Consider the following 25,901-nt stretch of genomic DNA (forward strand, 5'->3'; position numbering starts at 1 on the left):
GACTTCAAAGAAGACTCCATGAATCAAGGAGTTGGGCAGAGGGAGGAGAATGGTCTATTTTACAACTTGCTTCTCTCCAATTAGTCTCTATATCTGACATTCCACCTTCTGCCCCGAACGATACCCACAGCTGAATGGCAGAGTTTCCCCATCACCTTTCTGCGCAAAACAACCTTGGTTTGATTTTTTCGTTTCTAATCGTTCTAGGGTCCTTATTTTTTTTCGCATGGAGGTTCACTCCAACGCAAAATCCAATCAGAAACATGAGCTGGTCATTCTTTTTCAGATACTGGCTTACCCATTGAAAGCAGTGGTTTTTATTTTTTTTTAGCTAAAACTGGTGAAAGAAATGTTGTCTTTAAAACTTCTAATTTATGATTGTTGAAATTAACTTAATAGATGTCACTACAATTGAGTCAACTGAGTCATCATTTGCATTATCAGTTTATACATGCGCCTTACAAGAAAGTATATTTAACCATTATTGGATGATCCCACTGAACACCTATCCCATGCTCCGATGATTTTATAACAGGAAAACTTTCCCCACTGGAAAACTAGACATTAAATATTGGTGATTTTGCTGGACTTTTGTTTTTTGCAATGCTGATTGTGAATGGAATTCAAAATTGTAATATTGATAAAACTATTTTTAATCGATGGCCTAATTTCTCAGTTACAAGCCAGCCAACTAAATCCAACATTTGGCAGGAAGGAAGTGTGCACCCATTTCCAGACAGGAAGTGGGCATGCTTTTTGAGTCAGGATTTGGGAATAATTTCCCAGGTGGAATTGTGTTACCTGACATACTGAGAAAGGACTAAATAATGTCACCGAGATGTGTAGGAAGGAACTGCAGATGCTGGTTTAAACCGAAGGTAGACACAAAAAGCTGAAGTAACTCAGCGGGTCAGACAGCATCTCTGGAGAAAAGGAATAGATGACTTCTCAGGTCCAGACCCTTTTTCAGACCCTATTGCGTATCCTTGAAAGAAGCATTTTCATTAACAAGTAAAGCCTCGCTGATACCCAACCAAAGCTGGTTTTAAAGCAGCAATGATATAATATAGTTAATTAAATCTGATTTTGAGGAGTGGAATCGTTTTCTCGTGCATTTTAAGATCACAAAATGGACAAATGGACAGAAATTAGTTCTCACAGTACATGGTGAAACAATCACTGTCCAGCCACTGCCAATTTAGTGAGGAGGCTTAATAGTTCTCCACACTCTTTCACCATCAGAAAACCTGTTGTGATGAAATGGTGCAACTCGGGTCAATGCTACTTCGGCATTGTGTAGAGTACAACATGTACATTTATACAACTCCAATTTACCCACCACAGAATATTGAACCCGATAACAAAAGGACAGCATGCTTATTTACATTCATTTCTCTCTAGTTGTTTTTTTTCATTCTCAAATTCTGAGATTGAAATTAGCGAGATGCATGATTCATCGCAGGGTCCTGAGAATTTGGCAGCTATGTGAGCAATTATGCACTTGGTTTCATTTCATGAGGGAGAGGGTATACAATGAATATACAGATGGTATACAATTCCATTTTTAATTCCGGTTGTTTCATGTATGGATGAATGAATACAAGTAAATTCTTCACAGCATACCTGGAGATACACAAAATGGAAATCTTCCTTGGATTCTCATTTTTGGACAGTTTAAAGATATATACAAACATATATACAAAAATGGAAATCTTCCTTGGATTCTCATTTTTGGACAGTTTAAAGATATATATATATATATATATATATATATATATATGTGTATATATCTTTAAACTGTCCAAAAATGAGAATCCAAGGAAGATTTCCATTTTGTGTATCTCCAGGTATGCTGTGAAGAATTTACTTGTATTCATATATATCATATATATATATATCATATATATATATATCATATAATATATATATCATATATATATGTGTGTACATAGCTTTATTCTTTATTTCAGTGCATTTGATAACTTGGCTACCATACATTAAAGTGGATGACTAGTTCTGGGCTAACACAAGGAAAGCCACAGTACCTGGTGACCTTCATGGCCATAGGATCCATGCTGTGAATTGTTCTTTAGATACCAATTTAGAAGCTCAGACAAATCTATTATCTATTGTCATGCTGGTGTGAAAACTCTTTTCGAGGGATAATAAGAACTCACAGCTTGAGCCTGACAGGACAACTAAAATGGTGCCCATGGCAATTAAGAATTTTTCTTTGGAACTGCAAAAGCCATAATGATAGTAATTTATGTACCTTTTTAGATAATTGCCAGGTATTTTAAGATATACAAAAAAGTATAAGCTGTTTTCCTTACATAAACCACTTATCATGATAAACACTATTAAAAATAACACATCAAATGGAAAAAGCAACATGCCACAGATCACAATGCCAGAGACCTGGTTTCCATCCTGACCTTGGAGTGTGTGGAGTTTGCCCAGTCTCCCTGTGACGACATTGGTTTCCTCCAGATGCTCCAGGTTTCCTCGCACATCCCAAAAATGTGCGGGTTTGTAGGTTAATTGCACCATGTGAAATTGCCCCAAATGTGTAGGGGAGTGGATGAGAAAGTGGGATAACATAGAACTAGTGTCAGCGGGTGATCGATGGTCGACGTGGGCATGGTGGGCCAGAGGGCCTGTTTCCATGCTGTCTATCTCTAAGCTGAATTAAACCTTTTAATGTGACTAGGGAATGTTAGAAGTAACACATGTTTGAATTTGCAGAGGAGGTGGAGAGGCAGAGAAATAAGGATGTAACGGTGTGGAGATCAGGAGAAAATGAGTGGCACAAGCAGCTGTGATGATAAACAGAAAAACGTGGCAAAGCATGGCAAATTACAACAGGAAATCCCGAGGGAGGTGTAAATGAGAGGAGATGAATGAAATCTGAAATTACCTGAGGAGCCAAAAGTGCTGAAAGCTGCAGTGCGAGATAGCTTAGTTTAGAGATACAATGATACAGTGCGGAAACCCGGTGCATGCCAACCAGCAATCCCCGCACATTAATACAATCCTGGGGTCAAGGGAAGAGCATTCACGTTGCAGCCCTATTTCCACCAATCTTTCCACCACTACACACAAGAAGAACAAGCAGCCACAAGACGTGCAAGACGCCATTGCATGCAGATGCCGAGGGGTGTGCTCAGCTCTGACTGAACAATTTATAATCTTGCGATGTGGACTCGATAAGAAGAATACAATCCTACACACACACACAAAGGATCATTTTACCATAGGCCAATCAACCTACAAACTTGTACGGCTTTGGAGTGTGGGAGGAAATCAGAGATCCCAGAGAAAACCCACGCAGGTCACGGGGAGAACGTACAAAATCCGTCCAGACAAGCACCCGGAGTCATGATCGAACCCAGGTCTCTGGTGTTGTAAGGCAGCAACTCTACCCCAGTGCCACTATGCCACCCTATGGATGCCCTGAGGAGCCAAAGGTGCTGAAAGGTTAAGAGTGAGATATAGGATTAGAATGGCTAATTATCCAAATGTGTTGAATGCAGTGTTCAGTCTAGATGGCAGTGATGGTGCCTGGCAGGAGTTGAGGTGGTGCTCGCTTGATCTTATTTTGGGCTTATTTTTTGGAGGAGGCAAAAGCAAAGAGACCAAAATAGGAGTGGAACTGATAATTAAATCGACATGCAACAAGAAACTCAAGAGTCATGTTTGTGGACTAGATACGGTTCTGCAAAATACATTTGTCCCAAAGGGCCTCGATAAAACCATGAGAGGAATAGAACGGATAGACGTACAGAGTCTCTCGCCTAGGGTTGGCGAATCGAGAACCAGAGGACATAGGTTTGAGGTGAAGGGGGAAAAGATTTAATTGGATTCTGAGGGGAAACCATTTTTACACAAAAGGTGGCGGGTATATGGAATGAGCTGCCAGAGGATTAATTGAGGTAGGGACAATTGCAACATTTAAGAAACAAATGGACAGGTATACGAGTAGGCCAGGTTTGGAGAGAATGTGTAGGAAAGAACTGCAGATGCTGGTTAAATAGAAGGAAGACACAAAATGTTGGAGTAACTCAGCAGGACAGGTAGCATCTCTGGAGAGAAGCAATGGGTTACGCTTTTTCAGACTGAAGAAGGGTCTCGACCTGAAACGTCTCCTATTCCTTCTCTCCAGAGGTGCTGCCTGTCCCGCTTTACTCCAGCATTACTCCAGCATTTTGTGTCTAGTAGATTTGGAGGGATATGGGTCAAAGGAAGACAGATGGGACTAGTGTGGATGGGACATTTTGTTCGGTGTGGGCAAGTTGGGCCGAAGGACCTGTTTTCACACTGTATGATTCTGTGACTCGTTGACACCCAATTTGCATTTGGTTTCCAAATTGTAGAGGAAACCAAATCATGAGCCCCGAATACATGAGGAAATCAGAGCTCCCGGAGAAAGCCCACGCCCGTTACAGAGAGTACGTACAAACTCCATACAGGCAGCACCCACCGCACAGTAGTCAGGATCGAACCCGGGCCTCTGGTGCTGTAAGGCAGCAACTCTACGGACCCTATGGATGCCCTGAGGAGAACCACGTCAATTGCTCCTTCACCCAAAAAGAGTATTTGAAAAGAGTACTGGAAGAGAAGTGGTATAAGGACAGGCATTGCCTTTCGGCTTCACAGTGTATCTTTGTGCTCTCCACTAGGTTGAGTTTAACCTTGCAGTGGCTTGCAGTTTCCCCACATTTTTCTTTCCATTATACACATAAAACATTTTTTTCACTGAAGGATTGAGAATGCGGAACACCTCCTCCAGGGAATAAATGGCAAACTAGTATGAAAAGCAGAAGTATTTTTTAATTAATTACATTCACTCAAATGCTGAACAGAACATTAATTTATCCAAAAATAAATTTCAAGCTACCTGACATGTACAGGACTTGCATATTGATAAGTAAACACTAGACGATCCCCTGTTGGGAGGAAGCACATTGTAGCAATTATACATTGCTTGTAGTACTTATGTTATTCTTTGACAGCAATGTACCAGAGGGTCTGGAAATAAAAGCAATCTGTTACTGCTACAACTAAATGAGTGGATATTCAGAGTTAACATTGGTGACAAGAATACAATACAGCATATTGTGAGGCATGGCTGAATATTGGATTTTATGCACAGTGGCGATCTTTGTTGCCATGCTATTTTGTTGACTGCATCAGCAATTGTTGGAGAAATGAGTAAATACTGAAGCGATCCTAGAATCCCAGAAGCGTCTTGAAGCCGTTTGGCCAGTTGAATCGTTACTGGCTCTCTGTGAAACTGATGCAACCGGTCCCTCCTCTACGTCTTTTCCTGGAGCTCACCAAACTATTTATTTACAAATGTATTTTCAGCCTCATTAGCAATACAATAACTGAACCTGCCTCTTCCCCCAGCCCTGGCAGTTCATTCCAGACACAAACCATTCACTGTGTAAAAATATTTCACTTTTGTCACTTGAGTTTCCTTTGTGTTTCACAGTTATTCAATGTCCTCTGATTCTTTATTCAGCCATCTTCTCCACCCATAGCCATCATAATTTTAAATTTCTCCATCAGATTTCCTCGCTACCTCTTTCATTTAAAAATGGCAACTCAGTTTCTCCAATAATTAAAACAAGAAATGTTTGGGGGTGCTCATCAAACCGAGCAGCATCTGCAGAGAGAGAAAGAGAAATAATGCTGTCGGTCAATGACCTTCCCAATCTTAGTTTAGTTTAATTCATAGAAAAAGCGTGAAAACAGGCTCTTCGGCCTACTGGGTCCCCGCTGATCACCTGTACACTTGTGCCATCCTACACATAATAGGGGTAATTTACAGAAGTCAATTAACCTACAAACCCGCACATCATTGGAATGTGGGATGAAACTGGAGCACCCAGAGGAAACCCACGCAGTCACAGGAAGAATGAACACACTCCATACGTACTGTACCCGTAGTTAAGATCAAACCCAGATCTCTGGTGCTGTAACAGAGCAACTCTATCAGGGTGCCATCTTCTCAAGTCCAACTAGTGAACTAAAATCCCTCATTGCTTGAATTATTTTTGTAAATCTCCTCCGCACCTTCTCTAAGGCCTTTACAACTTTCCCGAGTATGACACACAGACTGACACAACACTGCAGTTGTGTCTGAAAATGTTTTATGGTTCTCTCCTACTCGATGCCTTTGTTATTACAGCCCAGGATTCCATAGGTTTTTCTAATCATTTTCTCAACCGAACCTGCCACTTACATTGAATAACAAACCTTGCTCCACCTTGAATAACAAACAGGTCTCTCTGATCTTCTCCCCTTTTTATAATGTGCTTTCGAGATGTTAGTACTTCTTCTTACACCGCCCACCAAAATCTAACAGTGCCTTCCTTGGCATTAAATCCCATCTGCCACCTCTCCACGAGCCTATCTCCTTGAAGTTTATGACTGATTCCTCACAGTTCATCACAATTTGAAGTTTCATGTCAGCCTCACATTTGGAAATTGAACTCTACACACCCAAGTCCAAGTCGTATATACGAAGCAAAGAAGTGGTCCTAGTACAGACACCCAGTAAGGATTGTGTAGAAAGGAACTGTAGATGCTGGCTTACACCACATATAGACATAAAATGCTGGAGTAACTCAGCAGGACAGGCAGCATCTCTGGAGAGAAGGAATGGGTGATGTTTAGGGCCTGCTTTGATCTGTCCTTTTCACCCCTTACATGCTCTTTGTACCCTTCCATTTCTCTAGTTTCCCTCTTCCCTGACTCTCAGTCTGAACAAGGGTCTCGACCCAAAATGTCACCCATTCTTTCGCTCCAGAGATGCTGCCTGTTCCGCTGAGTTACTCCAGCATTTTATGTCTATATATTTGGTGTAAGCCAGCATCTACAGTTCCTTTCTACATAATCCTTACTGGGTATCTGTACTAGGACCACGTATTTGCTTCATGTTTACAACTTGGACTTGGGTGTATAGAGTCCAATTTCCAAATATGTGGCTGACATGAAACTTCAAATTGTGATGAATTGTGAGGAAGTCAGTCATAAACTTCAAGGAGATAGGCTAGTGGAGAGGTGGCAGATGAAATTTAATGCCAAGGAAGGCACTGATAGATTTTGGTGGGCGGAGTAAGAAGAGGTAATAAAATCTCGAAAGCACATTATAAAAAGCGGAGATGATCAGAGAGACCTGTTTGTTATTCAATGTAAGTGGAAGGCTAGGTGGAAAAAGTGATTAGAAAAACCTATGGGATCCTGGGCTGTAATAACAGAGGCATCGAGCAGGAGAGAACCATCATAAAACATTTTCAGACACAACTCCAATATTGTGTCAGTCTGCGTGTCATACTCAGGAAAGTCGTAAAGGCCTTAGAGAAGGTGCGGAGGAGATTTACTAAAATAATTCTAGCAATGAGGGATTGTAGAAAGCATCTTGTCCGGGAACATCACAATCTGGTTTGGGAACAGCTCTGCCCAGGACAGGAAGGCTCTGCGGAGAGTAGTGCGTTCGGCTGAACGCACTACGGGAACTACACTCGACCCCCTGCAGGACCTATACATCAGGAGGTGCAGATCCAGAGCCAGCAACATTATGGGGGACCCCTACCACCCCAGCAACGGACTGTTCCAGCTGCTACGGTCAGGCAAATGCCTCCGCTGTCACGCTGTGAAAACAGAGAGGATGAGACGGAGTTTCTTCCCACAGGCCATCAGGACTGTTAACTCTCATATCACCAGGGACTAATTTAATCTACTGTATTAATTTATTTTTTGTGATAAAAAACAATTCTATTCTGTTTTGTAGTTTAGCACAATCCGCAGGCGTTGCCACTTTCATTTCACTGCACATCTTGTATATGTATGTGACAAATAAACTTGACTTGACTAGTTCAGTTGATAGACTTGAGAAGATGGCACACTGATAGTGTTGCTCAGTGACAGGACCAGAGATCTGGGTTTGATCCTAACTATGGGTACAGTATGTGTGGAGTTTGTTCATTCTTCCTGTGACCGCGTGGGTTTCCTCTGGGTGCTCCAGTTTCATCCCACATTCCAATGACGTGCGGGTTTGTAGGTTAATTGACTTCTGCAACTTATCCCTCTTGTGTGTAGGGATAATTTACAGAAGTCAATTAACCTGCAAACCTATTCCTATTCTGGGAGTATCTCTGCTGAGTTACTTCAGCATTTTGTGTCTCTACCCAGTAAGCATTGCTTGCTTCTCTTCGATGCACAGAACACCCTTCACTGCTGTTGGACAATATCCCATCCATGCCGCTGCTGTCCCTTTCTTTCCTTGGTCTTCAATGACGGTGACAATTTTGTTGTGTGTCAGCTTATCAAACACATTTTGAAGGTTCGTCTATACTGAAACAGTTGCATTTCATTCTCTGCTACTTCAAACAAAAGAAATCAAGTTACAGATGCTCCCCGACGTACGATGCTTTGACTTCCGATATTTCGACGTTACGATGGTGCAAAGTTCATACACATTCATTAGAAACCGTACTTCGAATTTTAAACTTTGATCTTTTCCCGGGCTTTTCCCGGACTCACAGACCTCTGCAACCGCCCCGCTAGCTCCTCAGCCCGGCCTAAGGATGAACATTTACCCACCATCGCCGCTGCAGCAGCGTCACTCAAACGGCCTCCTGGGCGCGTGCGCCGGTTAACGACGATGCTTCTGGGAGTATTAAATGCATTTTCGACTTACGATATTTTGGATTTACGATGGGTTTGTCGGGACGTAACCCCATCGTAAGTTGAGGAGCACCCATAGTTAGACAGAATTTACCATCAACAAATCCCTTCAGAGACAAGAGACTGAAAATCTTGAGCAGCAAGCGAAGTAGAGAGGATTAAAAGCTTCAAATTCATAGTAATAAATATCACAGGCAAATTGTTCTGGACCAGCCTCATTGAAGCTATGGCCAAGAAATCACACCAATACTTCTACTTCCTTAGAATGCTTAGGAAGTTCGGCATTCCCCAAGCAACCATTACCAACGTACAGATGTGCCATAAAAAGCATTCTATCGGGATGCATCGCAACCTGGTTAGGGAACAGCTCCATCCAAGACTGCAAAAAATTGCAGAGTTGTGGATGTATCCCAGTCCATCACGCAAACCAACCTCCCTTCCATTGAAGAGTCTGAAGAAGGGTATCGACCCAAAAAGGTCACCCATTCCTCTCCAGAGATGCTGTCTGTCCCGCTGAGTTACTCCAGCAATTTTTGTCTAGCTCCCTTCCATTGACTCCATCTACACTTCACGCTGCCTCAGCAAGGCCACAAGCGTAATCAAGGACCAGTCTCACCCCAGTCACTCCCTCTTCCATCCTCTCCTATCAAGCAAGATGTACAGAAGTTTGAAAGTGTACACATCCAGATTCAGGGACAGTTTCTTCCCTGCTGTTTTTAGGCAACTGAACGGTGCTCTCACCAGCCAGAGATTTGTCCTGACCTCCCATCTACTTCACTGGAGATGTTTGAACCATCTTTAAGTGTACATTATCTTGCACTAAATGCTGTATCCTTTACCCTTTGGCTGTACAGTGTGGACGGCATGATTGCAATCATGTATAGTCTTTCTTTTGACTGGATAACATGGAACAAAAGCTTTTCACTGTCCCACGGTACACGTAACAATAGTAAACTAAGCTAAACTAAACTTTAGCAGGAACTCAGTGGGTCAGGCAGCATCTATGGAGGGAAATTGGCAGACAATCTTCCAGGGCCCTGACCTGAAACACCCCATTTGTCCATTTCTTTCCACAAATGCTGCCTGACCAGCTGAGTTCTTCCAGCAGTTTGTTTTCAACAAATCCATGCGAGCTTTCACTGATCTACTAATGCTTCTCCAAATGGCAGTTCATTTGGTATTCAGTTATTGTTTCAAGAACTTTCCCGAGCACCAAGGTTAAACTGACTGAGCTGTAATTACTGTGTTTATCCTTGCACCCATTATTGGACCACAGTCTAATGTTTTCCATTCTCTGTTCCTTAAGCTTTCCTGATCTTTAGATGGTTGACCACCAGATGGCGCCAGCAATGGCTGCCTTGCCAACAGCTTGCCTGTCCCTTCCTTCTTTGTGTTTTAATAGTATGTGTTAAATGTATGTTTTTTAATGTTCTTTAGCTTGTTTTATGTGGCGGGTGGGTGGGGTGGAGGGGGGGGGGTTGGGGGAAACTTTTTCTATTCTGTTACCTCGACTGAGATGCGATTTTTTTCCGTATCGTATCTCCGTCCGCACTGCGGCCTAACATCGAAGAGTTGGCGGCCTTTGCTGGAGACCAAATTTGAGATCTCCATCGCGGGGAGCCTGCAGGACTTTAACAGCGCGGAGCCCGCGATCCCTTTGCCAGGGATCGACCTCGGAGCTCCAACCGTGGGTGCCTGCGGACTTAACATCACAGAGCTCATGGTCTCAGGTCAGAGACCGACTTCGGGAGCTCCAAGCCACAGGAGCTTCAACCGCCCCGACGCGAGAGGTTCGATCTCCCTGACGCGGGTGCTTCGACCACCCCTATGCGGGAGGTTCGACCACCCCAACACGGGAGCTTCAACCGCCCTGACACGGGAGTTTCGACCGCCCCTACGTGGGAGCTTCGATCGGCCACGACGCGGGAGCTTTGATCGCCCCGACGCAGGGGCTTCGAGCGCCCTGACTGCGGGAGCTTCGATCACCCCGACAGATGGTTCGACTGCCCTGACTGCGGGAGAATAAAGAGGAAGAGGATTGGTCTTTATTGCCTTCCATCACTGTGAGGAATGTGGGGAATCCGCTGTGGTGGATGTTTATATTAACTTTTATGTAGTTGTGTGTCTTACTGCTTTTTTTTCCTTATGGCTGTATGATAAATTCACACATCACTGTACCTCTGACCTTTGAAACCCTTTAAAACCTTTGAAATTTATACTCAGTGGCTCTGCTGTTTCCTCCCTTACTTCTCTCAGCAACCTCATCTGGACCAGGTGATGTATCCACAATAAGAGCATCAAGTCCCTCTCGTGCCACTCCTGATCAAATGCTTCCCATCCAGAATTTCATATCTTTGCGTTGCCAAGGCTCTAGCAACCACTTCCTTGGCAACAGAGAATGTTAAGTTCCACCATCGAAGGATCTAAAGGAGGCACTGTCTCGAAAAGGCACACAGTATCACCCTGACCACACTCTCATTTCACTCTTGCCATCGGGAAGAAGGTATACGAGCTTCAAATCTGTAACGTCCAGGTTCAGGGGCAGCTTCCCAACAACCATCAGGCTATTGAACACTACGAACTCCAACTTAACTCCGAACTACAAACTGCCTTGATTGCACTAGGGACTCGGAGGGGTATTTTTGTCTTTGCACTATTTTGTTTGTATGTTTTTATATATTGAACATTGGTCTACTGAACACTGTGTTTACATATCTTTTGTGCTGCTGCAAGTAAGAATTTCATTGTTCCTTTTGGGACATCTGACAATAAAACACCTGTAGGAGCCATTTTGCAGTTATAATAATATCAATAAGCAAATAATCTCAATAAGCAAAATAATATCAATAATAATAGTAATAATATCAATAAGCAAAAATAACTAATAACATGCAAAATGGCTCCTACAACACGCTTGACTCTTGACAGTCATGAGACTAACTCCACGAGTAGGTTTTCTTTTAATCAACCCCACCTCTCTTAGAACCATTTTCTTTTCCACATGCCAATTAAATATTTTTTGGATTTGCATTAATTTTTAGTTTAGTTTAGAGATGCAGCATGGAAACAGGCCCTTTGGCCCACCGAGTACATGCCGACCAGCAATCCCTGCACAATAACACTATCCTACACACGAGGGACAATTTACAATTTTACCAAAGCCATTTAATCTACAAACCTGTACATCTTTAGAGTGTGGGAGGAAACTTGAGCACCTGGAGAAAACCCACGCAGGTCATGGGGAGAACGTACAATCTCCGTACAGACAGCCCTCACAGTCAGGAATGAACCTGGGCCTCTGGTGCTGTAAGGCAGCAACTCTACTGCTGCAACACCATTAACGTCAATGACCATTAATTAACATTAATGTCAATGGCCAATCTTTTCTCATGCTCACTCTTTGCTTCACATATTCTCATTTTTATTTTCCCTTTGAGCTTTGTGCAATTGGTCTGGTTTCACCAAATCTAGTTCTTCCAACAACTCCTTTTCTGCTCTGGTCTACTCTCTGCCTTTGTGGTCATCAGAGAAAGGAATGCATATTCCGATAGTGCAAAATTGGAATCCCTGCCTGTCTGAAGAGACTGCATTTGAATTTGTCATTGGGGGATACAGTGACTAATGTCATTAAATAGTATGAAGAAATCTCATAACATTAGTGTGCAGGTAAATGCTTTATTGCACAGTTATATTGGATGCACATTACCATTCCTCGGGAAATAAATATCCAATTAAAATAAGCAAAATAGATGAAGCGGTTGTCTGCAATTGTATATAAAGGTGGTCAAAGATTGATTTTGTAGCTGATTGTATTGCAGTCAAGGGTACATGAGTACAGTGATTAGACTCAACCATAATCCAGAGGCCCAGATCAATTATCTTGAGACACGAGTTCACACCAGAGATGGAGAACAGGTAAAGAAATTCATCTAGAATTTAAAAAAAAGGCTCATATCACTAATACTGACCATAAATTACTGAAAGTATAAGAAAATAACTGGTACAAATCGAAGGTATTTATTCACAAAATGCTGGAGTAACTCAGCAGGTCAGGCAGCATCTCGGGAGAGAAGGAATGGGCGACGTTTCGGGTCGAGACCCTTCTTCAGACTGAATTACTGAAATGTAATGAGCACAAAACAGGACAGATCTAGTTCAGTGTTATCTTGAAGAATTCATCTCCCCCTGGTCAGGCCGATATATGACTCCTGTCTGGAAAGTGATCGTTCTCTGAAATTGCCCAGCAAAATTGTCTGTTGTCAAGTAGAAAACCTACACTAACATTCCTTCTCTCCCGAGATGCTGCCTGACCTGCTGAGTTACTCCAGCATTTTGTGAATAAATGGGTTTTGGGAGGTCTCACTTCCCAGGTGTACTGCTAGCCTGATTGTTGAACTCGAATGGAATGGTTCAAAGACAATTTCTAAAAGTAGAAGCACAAAAGTAGATGGCTGATGAAATCAGCAATGAAAGTATAGCATGCGTCTTCAAGAAAAAGCAACAGATATCACCCTGTCTGGAGGGGAAGTAGCAACGTCAACCTGAATCTTTCTTTGCTTTTCAGCTCAAACGAGCCACACACCTGATAAATTGCAAACAATAAGCAAGTTTTTTTTCTTACCCAGATTAACCAATCTAATTATAACATAATTGGAAACTTTGTCTTCAAACCTTAATGTGGATGGCAGGGAGGATTTACTTTGCAAAGTGCACGAGTTCTTGATGAGCCTGACATTTCAACAGGATTCAGAATAAGAAGCTTTGTGACAACCTTCTTCCTGCAAGTAGTTCATCAGTTAATGACACAGGTGCAAGCATTTACAATGACACTGAGGCATTGATTGTTGCAGCTCTTCAGAATGCTTTAGTTTATGTGCCTAATTACATGGGTAACAAATGAACCGTATCCCAACACAAGATATGTGTTTCTGATTCAGTGTCTAAATTCTCCAGGGCATTCTGACAGTGTTGAAACAACACTTGTGATGTGCTGAGGGCTCCTGTTGGTCTCGGCTCACCTGCTGTCAGTTCCTGTTGACGATACCCACAGTCAAGGAAACATTAAAGCAATTTGTTCATGAATTCATAAGTTACAGGAGCAGAATTAGAGGCCATTCAGCCCATCAAGTCTGCTCCACCCTTCAATCAAGGCCCATTCATCCACCTGGATGGTCCACTGCACAATATTAGGCCTTTGCAAATAAAGCATTTTTAATGTGTGATCTCAAATCTCATCTATTCACAAGTTCGTAAGTTATAGGAGCAGAATTAGGCCATTCGGCCCATCAAGCCTACTTCACCATTCAATCATGGCTGATCTATCTCTCCCTCCTAACCCCATTCTCCTGCCTTCTCCCCATAACCCCTGCCATCCGTGCCAGTCACGAATCGATCAATCTCGGCCTTAAAAAGATCCATTGACTTGGCCTCCACGGTCTTCAGTGACAATGAATTCTACAGATTCACCACCCTTTGATTAAACTAAATCCTCCTCATCTCCTTCTGAAAGGCACAACCATTTATTCTGAGGCTATGGCCTCCGTTCCTAGATTCTCCCACTAGTGGAAACATCCACTCCACATCCACTCTATCCAGGCATATCACTATTCACAAGTCACTGTTCATAATTTGTGCACTGTAATTATGGAAGAACACAAGAAAACAGGGGTAGGAGGAGACCACCAGGTCCCTCAAGCCTGCCCTGGCACTCAACATGATCATGGATGACCTATGCTGGCTTCAACCCCTCTTCTGTGCCAGTGACAGATACAAGTCATGATTGCCAATAAAGTTCCAGATGTCATAACTCATTGTTCTTCTGTATTTATTAGGACCGTATTTCTTTGCTTATTTTGTTTAGCTTTTAGCCAGAGATGATTACTTTCAAATTGTAATACAGTGAGCAGAAGTGAGATTTATGGTCCTTCATATGTTAATGTAAGACCAAAGTTCCCTCGTCGGACTAAGGATGCTGTTCTATTGCACTTCTCTTGCATTGCATTTGTTATTCTTTGGCAGAAATATTCTACAGAGACCGAGAATTCTGAAGTGGGAAATTATACCAAAACAATGCAAGTAGTTGCTTGGGGTTAACACGATCCAGCTACTGAAAGAAAAATGGTCCTGCTGTTTTCAATTAAAAGTAATGGACCTTGTTCTAAGTCGTCGGATGGTTTGTGCTGCTGATTACAATATGCGAGTGGTGCTGAATGAAAGGGACAATACAACAACTATTGTCCGCTTCCAATGATTATCGGTCAAGAAAAAGCCTGAAGGCTTTCAAATGCTGCAATGGGAGGAGCTGCATTTTTGATTAAGCAGAACATCACGGCCGTAGTCCGAGCGGAAATTACTGAGGCATCATCCAGTGCACCTCTCAATTTGAAACTGAGAAATAAGAAAGGATTTTATTCACCAAATGCTGGAGTAACTCAGCAGGTCAGGCAGCATCTCAGGAGATAAGGAATGAGTGATGTTTCGGGTCGAGACCCTTCTTCAGACTGATGTCAGGGGGGCGGGACAAAGGAAGGATATAGGTGGAGACAGGAAGATGGAGGAAGAACTGGGAAGGGGAGGGGAAGAGAGGGACAGAGCAACTATCTAAAGTTGGAGAAGTCAAAATTTCCCTCTCCCACTCCCAGTCTGACTTTTCTGTCATGGGCCTCCTCCAGTGCAATAGTGAGGCCCACCGGAAATTGGAGGAACAGCACCTCATATTTCGCTTGGGCAGCTTGCAGCCCAGCGGTATGAACATTGACTTCTCCAACTTTAGATAGTTCCTCTGTTCCTCTCTTCCCCTCCCCTTGCCAGTTCTCCCTCCATCTTCCTGTCTCCACCTATATCCTTCCTTTGTCCCGCCCCCCTGACATCAGTCTGAAGAAGGGTCTCGACCCGAAATGTCACCCATTCCTTCTCTCCTGAGATGCTGCCTGACCTGCTGAGTTACTCCAGCATTTTGTGAATAAATACCTTTGATTTGTACCAGCATCTGCAGTTATTTTCCTGCACTAAGAAAGGATTGATCATCTTGTTGGGATTGTACCAAAGGCTCCCGAATAGTCATAAGGTCATAAGGAATAGGTGTAAAATTAGGTCATTCGGCCCATCAAGTCTACTCCGCCAATTCATCATGGCTGATCTATCTCTCCCTCCTAACCCCATTCTTCTGCCTTCTCCCCATAACCTCTGACACCTGTACTAATCAAGTATTTATCTATCTCTGCCTTAAAAATATCCACTGACTTGGCCTCCACTACCTTCTGTGGCAAAGAATCCCACAGATTGACCACCCTCTGACGAAATAAATTTCTCCTCATCTCCTTCCTAAAAGAACGTCCTTTAATTCTGAGGCTATGACCTCTAGTCCTGGGCTCTCCCTCTAGTGGAAACATTCTCCCCACATCCACTCTATTCAAGCCTTTCACTTTTCTGTAAGTTTAAAATGTGATACCCCACCCCCCACCCTCATTCTTTAAAACTCAGTCAATGAGGATTAGAGGAACAGATATCGTAGGGAGATGCGGAAAGTTGCAGTAATAAGAGTTGTCATTGTCGGGGACTTTAACTTTCCTAATATATACTGGGAATACCATTGTGCTAAGGGTTTAGAGGATGGAATTTGTTGTGTGTGTTCATGAGTTTCTTCAGGCAATATACAGAGGCCCCTTCTAGGGAGAGGGCAAAACTTGACCCACTCTTGGCAAAGAGGGCAGGGCAAGTGACTGGGGTTGTCAGTGGGCAAGCACTTTGAGACCAGTGTAACTATATTTCTACTAGTTTCTAAAATGATTATGGAAAAGGACAGAACTGATCCACAAATTAACTTTCTAAGTTGGGGCAAGGCAAATGTTGATGTTATTCGACATGAGCTTGAAATCGGTTGTTTGCGGGCAAACTCAAGCAAGAGGGCAGCTTTTAAAAGAGAGATAGCAAGGGTTCTAGGTCTACGTGTTCCTGCTAGAGTGCAGGGCAAGGCTCTAATGGGGCAAAGTAGGCAGAAAATCATGCGCGGAAAAACATCGCCTTGCTCTCCATGGTCCTCCACCCTCAGACCATGGATTCCATCCTGCACCGATTTAGTCTTTCAAGATAAGGTGCCAGTGATTTCTGGATCATAAAGTTGAGTTGAGTTTCGTTGTTGACACAGGTAGAGTGAAAAGCTTTTTTTGCTTGTTAACCGGTCAGCGGAAAGACAATACATGATTACAATCGAGCCATCCACAATGCACAGATACATGATAAAGTGAACAGCATGAATGACGTTTACCGACCTTCACTGCTCAACAGATACATTGCGTAGATACCCCACCTTGATATTCATTTAAAAAGAAGCGCAAGATTTCACAGCAGATTGATAGGGCGGCACGGTAGCGCAGCGGTAGAGTTGCTGCTTTACAGCGAATGCAGCGCTGGAGACTCAGGTTCGATCCTGACTACGGGTGCTGCACTGTAAGGAGTTTGTACGTTCTCCCCGTGACCTGCGTGGGTTTTCTCCGAGACCTTCGGTTTCCTCCCACACTCCAAAGACGTACAGGTATGTAGGTTAATTGGCTGGGTAAATGTAAAAAAAAAATTTAAAAATTGTCCCTAGTGTGTGTAGGATAGTGTTAATGTGCGGGGATCGCTGGGCGGCACGGACTTGGTGGGCCGAAAAGGCCTGTTTCCGGCTGTATATATATGATATGATATGATATGACATTGTTCCATTCCAGTTAATGTCATTGTTGCAAAATGCTTTCTGATATAGTAAGACAAAGCTTGCTGATGTCTGAAAAGTCTGAAGAAGGGCCTCAACACGAAACGTGGCCCATCCTTTCTCTCCAGAGATGCCGCCCTCTCCCGTTGAGTTACTCCAGCATTTTGTGTCTGTCTTGCTGATGGAAAAGTCATTCAGCCTGCACAAATTGCTAAGATGACTGAACCAAGGTGCATCCTCTTTTAGGTCATGATCTCGATGTGAGCTTATGATCTGCCTTATTTATGCTGTTTACTAACACTGACAGCTTACAAGTCAAACTGCGAACGTAAACAGAAAGTCTTTAAAATATCTTGAGAGGCTATGCGACTAATGTCCAATTGTTCAAGCAGCCTAAACTGGCAAGTGGTCCATTCTGGGTGTGCTTGTGAGAGAAAGCAAAATGGATGTTGGAGTGAAGCCCTATCTTTATCACTTTCTTGGCTTGTGGTCTGAGAAATAATATTCCATCTGATGCCAAGCACCAGCTTTGTAATAACTGTAAATTCCTTGATTTGGTGCCATTTAGAATATTTTATTATATATTTTTGGAGCTGAAATTTACATTCACGCAGGATTTACCGATATCTGGGGAAAGATAAATTTGGCACTTTTGTGCAGCAGCTGTTCTCAATGTGTGTTCCTTCCCTGGGTATAAATCATGACAGATGCAGAAGACATAAACCCCTCTTTGCTCTGCTCATATCTCCTTCAGTTTCAAAGATATGTCCAGAAGTGCATAAATAAAGCCAACTGAAGCATTGCTCCCCAACATATTGGAAAATCTAATCTCGGTGTCTTCAATGACAAAGAAAGAAGATAACTGAAATCAAAAGAAAGGAAAATAAAACCTGGGTTATACGTAAACTATTAAATTAGATCAGGTGAAATTCAAATGCTTCTGCCAAGATTTGGGATGATAGAGCGTAGTGAATAATCTGTTTAACTTACATAATTGTTATTAATTTCCCAAAGCTGGAATGTACCTCGAGGTTCTACAGAGTTAAATAAACTGTTCATACCTATACATACCAGACTCCATCTTGATCCAGAATTGTCTCTTCATGGACTTCAGGAAGTCATGTCCAAGAAAGAACTGCAGATGCTGCTTTAAATCGAAGATAGACACAAAATGCAGCATCTCTGGAGAAGTCTGTGGCGGTCCCTGGTGGTGAGCTACGCGTTGTGGATTTGTGTGGACCCGGTGGGCCGAAGGGCCTGCTTCCGCACTGTGTCTCAAAACTAATGGTTTAGTTGGTACTTGTCCACTTATTTCTTAATGAAGTCAGTGAGGACTGTGACATATTCATTCAGGTCACTAATGAGTTCTTGAACATGCCTCAGTCCACCAATTTGAAACAGTCCTGTAACCACACCTCTGCCTTCCCCAGACCAGCTCTGCGTAGTCCTCTTCTCCTGGGCCACACCTGAACGCACAGCAAAGAGGTACAGCCAGGTGGTCCAATTCTCCAGAGTATGGGCGAGGGATGCAGCAGTTGTCATTCCTGATGGTGGTATGGGAGTGGTCTAGTGTGTTGAATCGTCTGGTGTTGAAGGTGACGTTGATGGTAGCTGGGCAGATACTTCTTCAAGCTAGTCTGGGTGAAGTTCCCAGCAGCGATGAAGAAGCCATCCAGATACGCTGCTTCGTGCCTGTATGATTGCAGCAATCTATTCCTCAAGTGCCAGCTTGACGTCTGCTTACGGCAGAACGGAGACTGCAGTCAGGGCTCATGGCAGAGGACTCCTTCAGTCGGTAAAATGGTCGGCACTTAATGGCCAAATGATCCATGTTGGGGGAGCAGGAAAGGGACAAAATGGACACATCCTAGGACCAAGACCGCCAGATGAGCAATTACAGGACTGCTTCAAATCGGTGGGCTGGTACATGTGTTGCATGGATCAGCCCTCAGGTGGAACTCTGTAGCCAGAGAGTTGGGGGTAGAGCATGGGTCTGTGATACCGAGGACATAACAGGCCGTCATATCCCTCCGATACAACAGCCTTGCCCCTAGGTCTACTGCCTCGTTCTCCAGCGAATGTACTTTAGGTGGAAGGATGGTGGGGAGGGAAAGGTCTCATGCCCTGGCACTTCAGTCTTACTTGAAGGCCTCCCAGGTGACCACCTTTTCCAGCACAGTGAAGTCTCCCTAATATTCCCAGGTGCTCTGCTTGCACTTAGTGAAGGGACAACTTGAAAAAGTCAAAACATCCGCATACAAGTTTGATACCAGCATGGGCTGAGGGCAGGTTTACTGGGAGAAAATAGAGAGCAGAGACAAACTGGTCATTTTTGGATCAGAGGTTTAGTTCAGTTTAGTTTAGTTCAGTTTAGTTTAGGGATGCAGCGTGGCAACAGGCCCTTCGGCCCACCGAGTCCACGCCGACTAGCGATCCCCACACACTAACACTATCCTACACACACTAGGGATGATTTACAATTATACCAAGCCAATTAGCTTACAAACCTGTACGTCTTTGGAGTGTGGGAGGAAACTGGAGATCCCGGAGAAAACACACGCAGGAGAACGTACAAACTCCGTCCAATCAGCACCCGTAGTCAGGATCGAACCGGGGTCTCTGGCGCTGTAATGCAGCAACTCTACCGCTGCGCCACCGTGCTAACCTTGTGGGTAAATGTGTGTCAGTGATCAATGCTGTAACCCAGCTGTTTACAATCTACTTCAATGATTAGGATGAGGAGATCAAGTGCAATATATCCAAGGGCCCTGATGTTACAAAACCAGATGGGAAGTGTGCAAAGAGGATTCAGGGAAACATGGACAAGTGAAGTGAGTGGGTCAGAATATGGCAGACGGAATACAAAGTGGAAAAATGCAAGGTTGTTCCATTTTAGTGGGCCGGGGGAGGGTGGGGGAGGGGGGGGGGGTTGGTGGAAAAGCAAAGTATTATTTAAATGATATTGCTGTTCCTTGGTAACCTTGTATGCAAATCACTGAAAATTAGCATGCAGGATCTGCAAGCAATTAGGAAGGCAAAAGACACTTTGGCCTGTATTGCAACATGATTTGAATACAAATGCTGGGACATTTTAGCATAATTATATCAGGACCGAGTGAGACTGCATCTGGTACATTTCTGGTCAATCTACTTGAAGAAGGGTATACCTGCAGCTGAAGGGGTGCAGTAAAGATTCACCTCCTAGAATGACGTTGGTCCTGTGTGATGTTCAGCTAATACTTTCGACTTTAGAGATACAGTGCGGAAACAGGCCCTTTGGCCCACCGAGTCCGTGCCGACTAGCGATCACCCCAATTGCCCCACTGGGGACAATTTACAGAAGCCAATTAGCCTACAAACCTGCACATCTTTGGTGTGTGGGATGGACCTGGAGCACTCGGAGAAAACACACGCCGTCATCGGGAGAATGTACAAACTCCGTACAGACATCACCTGTAGTCAGGATCAACCCCAAGTCTCTGGCGCTGCAAGGCAGCAACTCTACCGCTGTGCAACTGTGCTGCCCCGACTCACGATAGCTTAGAAGAATGAGAGAAGTTGACATTGAAACTATGTAATTCTCATGGGTTTTGATTGGGTAGCTGCAGGGATGATATAGGCCTTGGTTGGGATGTCCAGAATGAGGGTCAAAGTTGCACATTTATGCTATTGCTATTGATTAATTACTATTATAATTTTGTACTGAGATGTACAGTGTACAGTGAAAAATGTTGTGTATTATCCGGTCAAAACATATTATACATGAGTACAATCAATGCCTACACAGACACAACAGGTAGGGCAAAGAGAAATATAACGGAGTGTGGAATATTGTGTTATAGCTACAGATAAATTGCAGACTGGAAAAATGTGTAATGGCTGCCATGAGTAGGTTGGGACATTGGGATAACTGTGGGAATTGTGGATGCTAAACTATTCTTGCATCATGTCATGATCATGGGCAGTACTTTGTACTGTGGGAATTGAACGTTAATCCAGTAAAGTTTCCCTTCGATGCTTTGGCTAAACATGTCTGTTTATACTGACCCACAAAGTCAAAAACTTGGGCACCTGCATGTCTTGTTTTTAGTGATGAGGCTGTGCTGCCAGGGACAAGGGCAGGAAACTGGTTCACAATACCCAACCGTGTGAACAAATGTATGAGGCCCACTGCACGTACAGTATGTCCCTGCCAAATATGATAGACCAAATATGGTGTATGCTTTGACTCGGTAAAACGGTCTCTTGCTTTTCCGTTCTCCTTGTCTGACAAGTTATTGTGAATAAAGAAGACATTAACTGTCACTCATGTCTCGTGTAAATTGTTCTTAAACAACACCCAGAGCTTATGAGCAGATTGGTCAGTAGCCTGATAACAGAGGGAATTAAACTGCTCCTCAATCCATTCGTATGTGTTTACAATCTTTTGTATCTTCTGCCTGATGGGAAAGGGGTGGCGAGGGAATGACCAGGGTGTAAGTGGTCTTTGATGATGTTTGCTGCCTTCCCAAGGCTAGTGGAATCAAGGGATATGGGGAGAAGTTGGGCACAGGTTACTGATTGTGATCACAATGAATGTCGGTGCTGGCTCAAAGAGCCGAATGGCCCCCTCCTGCACCTATTTTCTATGTTTCTATGTTTAATGTGAAGCGTTGATGGAGTGGGGTGGGTGGGGAGAAGGTGGTTTGTGTGATGGACTGGGCTACATTCACAACTCTCTGTCATTCCTTGTGGTCTTGGTCAGAGTGGCCCATGCGATATATTTTGTGGACAGCACGCACTGTCGGATTTTGTAGAAGGTGCACACTGCAGCCGCTGTGTCAGTGGATCAGGGGACGAATGCTTGGGGCGATATTTGGGCTGACAATCAAGTGGATTACTTTGCGCTGAATGATGACAAGCCGCTTAAATGTATAAGAAAATAACTGCAGATGCTGGTACAAATCGATTTATTCACAAAATGCTGGAGTAACTCAGCAGGTCAGGCAGCATCTCGGGAGAGAAGGAATGGGTGACGTTTCGGGTCGAGACCGCTTAAATGTTTTGGGAGCAGTACTTATCCAGAAAAGTGGGGGATATTCCTTTACAATCCTGGTTTCTCGCATTGTAGATGGTGGAAATGCTTCGAGATGTCAAAGTGTGAGTCATTGACTGGTCTTGAAGTACTGCATTTCTGTGGCTGGTCCAGTTATGTGAGCCTGTAGCGACCATAGAGAGTGGTCCTAGTCGTCGAACCCTCAGATTGGCCAGCAAGGTCACGTGTGGGTGCGACCGTAAGGATTGGTCCAGGGAGCGACACCGCTGATTGGACAGCGTTGTCATGTGCGCTTTTGGCGCCCGAAAAGAGTCAGTTGAGAGACGTCTTCGAAGAGGATAGTTAGTTTTAATGGTTGTCTGTAATCTTGTTAAGAAAACTTTGTAATCGAATATTGCTGCCGCAATAAACTTCTTCAACAAAGAACAAGTTTCCAGACTCGCCATAAGCCCATGTTTCGGATTGGGATCCCTTTTCATCCATTTTCTCCAGAGATGCTGCCTGACCCGTTGAGCTACTCCAGCACTTTGTGCCTGTCTTTGGTATAAACAGTTGTTTATTTCTCCATTCCCTCTTAACTTTTCCTTTCCATGTACCTGCATGACCTGGCAGCTGATTTCACATACCTACCAGAAGGCAGTGGAGTGGAAATCAAGGCCTGGTTCAATAATTCAAGTGCTCAAGGTCAAAGGAGGCTGCAGAAAGTGGTAGACATTGCCCAGTCCATTACAGGTAGTGACCTCCCCACCACCAAAGAAGGTACAGGAGCCTGATGACCTTTACCTCCAGGTTCACGAATAGCTTCTTCTCATCAACCAGCAGGTTCGTGAACCTCCTTGCACAACCCTAACCACAACCCTACTTCAGCATTGAACTACTACGCACTTGCCACCATTACAGTAGCTCCACGTCACTTAGTTTTTGGGAACTAGCATGGTTGGTTTACTTGGAATAACAGATCATTTATTGTACATTTATTGTTGCTGTTGCATCAAATGTGCCAGTAAAGCAGCATGAGTAAGAATTACATTGTTCGGGTGCACAAGACAAATAAACCCTTTTGAACCTTAATGCCAGTTAAGATCAAGTTGGACTTAATCTTGTTAGAGATGATCAGTGCCTGGTAATTTTCATTATGAACACCACCTGAACACTCCCTGGATCCTCCTGCATGGTCCAGTCACAGATTGTATGCACAGGGGACTTGTGAATGGAATTGAACCTTGAATATTCATTCCCACCCTGAACTTGCGTTGAAAGTTCAGTCCTCGATGAAGCAGCAGAACATGGTTGGAGCTAAGGCACATCTCTGAGCAATTCCTAAAGGGATGGTTGACTTCATCAACTGCAACCATCTTCCTTAATGCAGGATCTGACTACAACAACTGGAATGTTTTCCATTTCATGTTCATTTATATCAGTTTTACCAGAGCTTCTTGAAGTCACTCTTGCTCAAATGATGCCCGGCTGTCTTGAATGGTCGCTCTCACCTAATTCAAGAAAATCTGATCCAAGTTTGGACTGAGGCTGTGGTGAAGCCTGACCAGAAGCTCACAGTGGCACTGGTGAGGAGGGGGGGGGGGGGGGGGGGGGTTGGAGCCAAAGGTAACTCATGTGGCAGCGATTGCCAAGGAACTCCATTTCCAGTGTAATGACTTGTTATTGGCATTCAAGTTAAGAGCCAACTCACGAGGACACTTCTTCAGTGACTGCACCACTATCAGTATCAGTCAGAGAGTTGTGAATCTGTGGAATTCTCTGCCTCAGAGGCAGTGGAGGCCAATTCTCTGATTGCATTCAAGAGAGAGCTAGATAGAGCTCTTAAGGATAGCGGAGTTAGGGGGTATGGGGAGAAGTCAGGAACGGGGTACTGATTGAGAATGATCAGCCATGATCACATTGAATGGCGGTGCTGGCTCGAAGGGCCGAATGGCCTCCTCCTGCACCTATTGTCTATTGTCTATTGTCTATATAATCTCAAAGGACTACTTTGACTAACTGACCATACACTAGTGTTCAAACAATCCACAATATAGCATCCTTCATGGGCTCAACAGGCAGCTGAGATGCAGCTCACAACTCCTCCACAAAGAGACGTGCCGGTTAAACATAACTACTGCTCTTCCAGGAAAAGATGAAACAGAACCGGTGGAAGCAAAACCTGGCGGAGGAGGGGAAGCAGGATTCTGTGCAATCGCTCGACTGAGGGGAAATTCTCCCAGGAGGGAGGAGGGCAGCAACTGATTTTTATCAGCAGTGAAGTTAACAATTCTACAGTGGGGAAAAATAACCCTATGTGGGTGTTCGCTTTTAGGGAAAAAGATACGTTTCAAAACAGTCAGGAGAAACATCAAGTGCAAATTAATAGTGGTTATGAGCCAACCCCCAGAGGATCCCGGCTTTGATCTATTCTACATTCCATCAGCTCTGTTGAGAATCCTTTCAACTACGTTATTCACAAAACTACATGGTAAATCTGAAATCCCCATCACCGCTGAAAGGCCTTCCGTGACAACATCTTAATTCAAAATTCCACTCGGAAAGCGCGAAGAGAACCAGCCCATTCTAAACAATTCAACTCGAACAGCTGGAGTCAAGTGCACAATGCGGTAAACATTGCAGGGTGGGGATGAGTGTCTGTGGGAGCTCTCTGGGCTTACCGTCTCTGAAATCAGCAGAACCACAGAAACCTTGGAAAACAGCCATTATTCCGGGGTTCCTGTAGGTCTTCTGTCAAAATTGCAATGGCAAAGCTCCTCCAGAAATTCATCACTTGCAAACTGGCAGAGCACAAATTTTAACCAGTCTCTTCAATTTTCTCAGAATCACAGTGTCTCACAGCACTGGGTCAAGCCCTTTGGTCGACCGGGTCAGCATTGGCCATAAAGCACTCATAAAGCACTGATTTTACAGTAATATTTCATTCTTCCACATTCCCATCAACTCCCCTCAAATTCTATCACTCGCCTACTTACCAGGACCAATTGCCAGTAGTTAATTAACCAACTCAATGTCTAAAGTGATTTTATTTTCATTTTTATTTTGGAAAATAAAATCAGCTAAGCAATCAGTGATATCAGAAAATGTGTAGGAAGGAGATGCAGATGCTGGTTTACACCGAAGATAGACATGAAAGGATGGAGCAACTCAGGCAGCATCTCTGGATAGAAGGAATGGGCGACGTTTCGGGTCGAGACCCTTCTTCAGACTCTGAAGAAGGGTCTCGACTTTTCAGATTCTGAAGAAGGGTCTCGATCCAAAACGTCACCCATTCCTTCTCTCCAGAGATGCTGCCTGTTCCGCTGAGTTACTCCAGCATTTTGCGTCTATCTTCAGTGATATCAGAAAGTCGGTATCTCATTATTTTCTGCACTGTTTACCAAGCAGCAGTACTACACCATAGGAGTGTTTCAAAAGCCTTTGTTCCTGTCTACCGCAAGGTTCCAATTGATGGTATGAGTGATTATCCCAGGATAA

General features: G+C 43.7%; 1 protein-coding gene across 2 annotated transcripts in view; it reads right to left on the reverse strand.

Moving 5' to 3' along the window:
- LOC144606790 (disks large-associated protein 2-like) overlaps nucleotides 1-18,482 on the reverse strand; it is a 583,035-nt gene extending 564,553 nt beyond the window's left edge. Inside the window, exon 1 of one of the 2 annotated variants that reach the window (XM_078423155.1) lies at nucleotides 18,451-18,482. The gene's annotated coding sequence lies outside the window, so the exon portion shown is untranslated. The remainder of the gene's footprint in view (nucleotides 1-18,450) is intronic. The other variant, XM_078423154.1, reaches the window with a different exon arrangement.
- Between the last annotated feature and the right edge of the window lie 7,419 nt (nucleotides 18,483-25,901).

Source organism: Rhinoraja longicauda, chromosome 27 (assembly GCF_053455715.1).
Source record: "Rhinoraja longicauda isolate Sanriku21f chromosome 27, sRhiLon1.1, whole genome shotgun sequence".
NCBI lineage: Eukaryota > Metazoa > Chordata > Chondrichthyes > Rajiformes > Arhynchobatidae > Rhinoraja > Rhinoraja longicauda.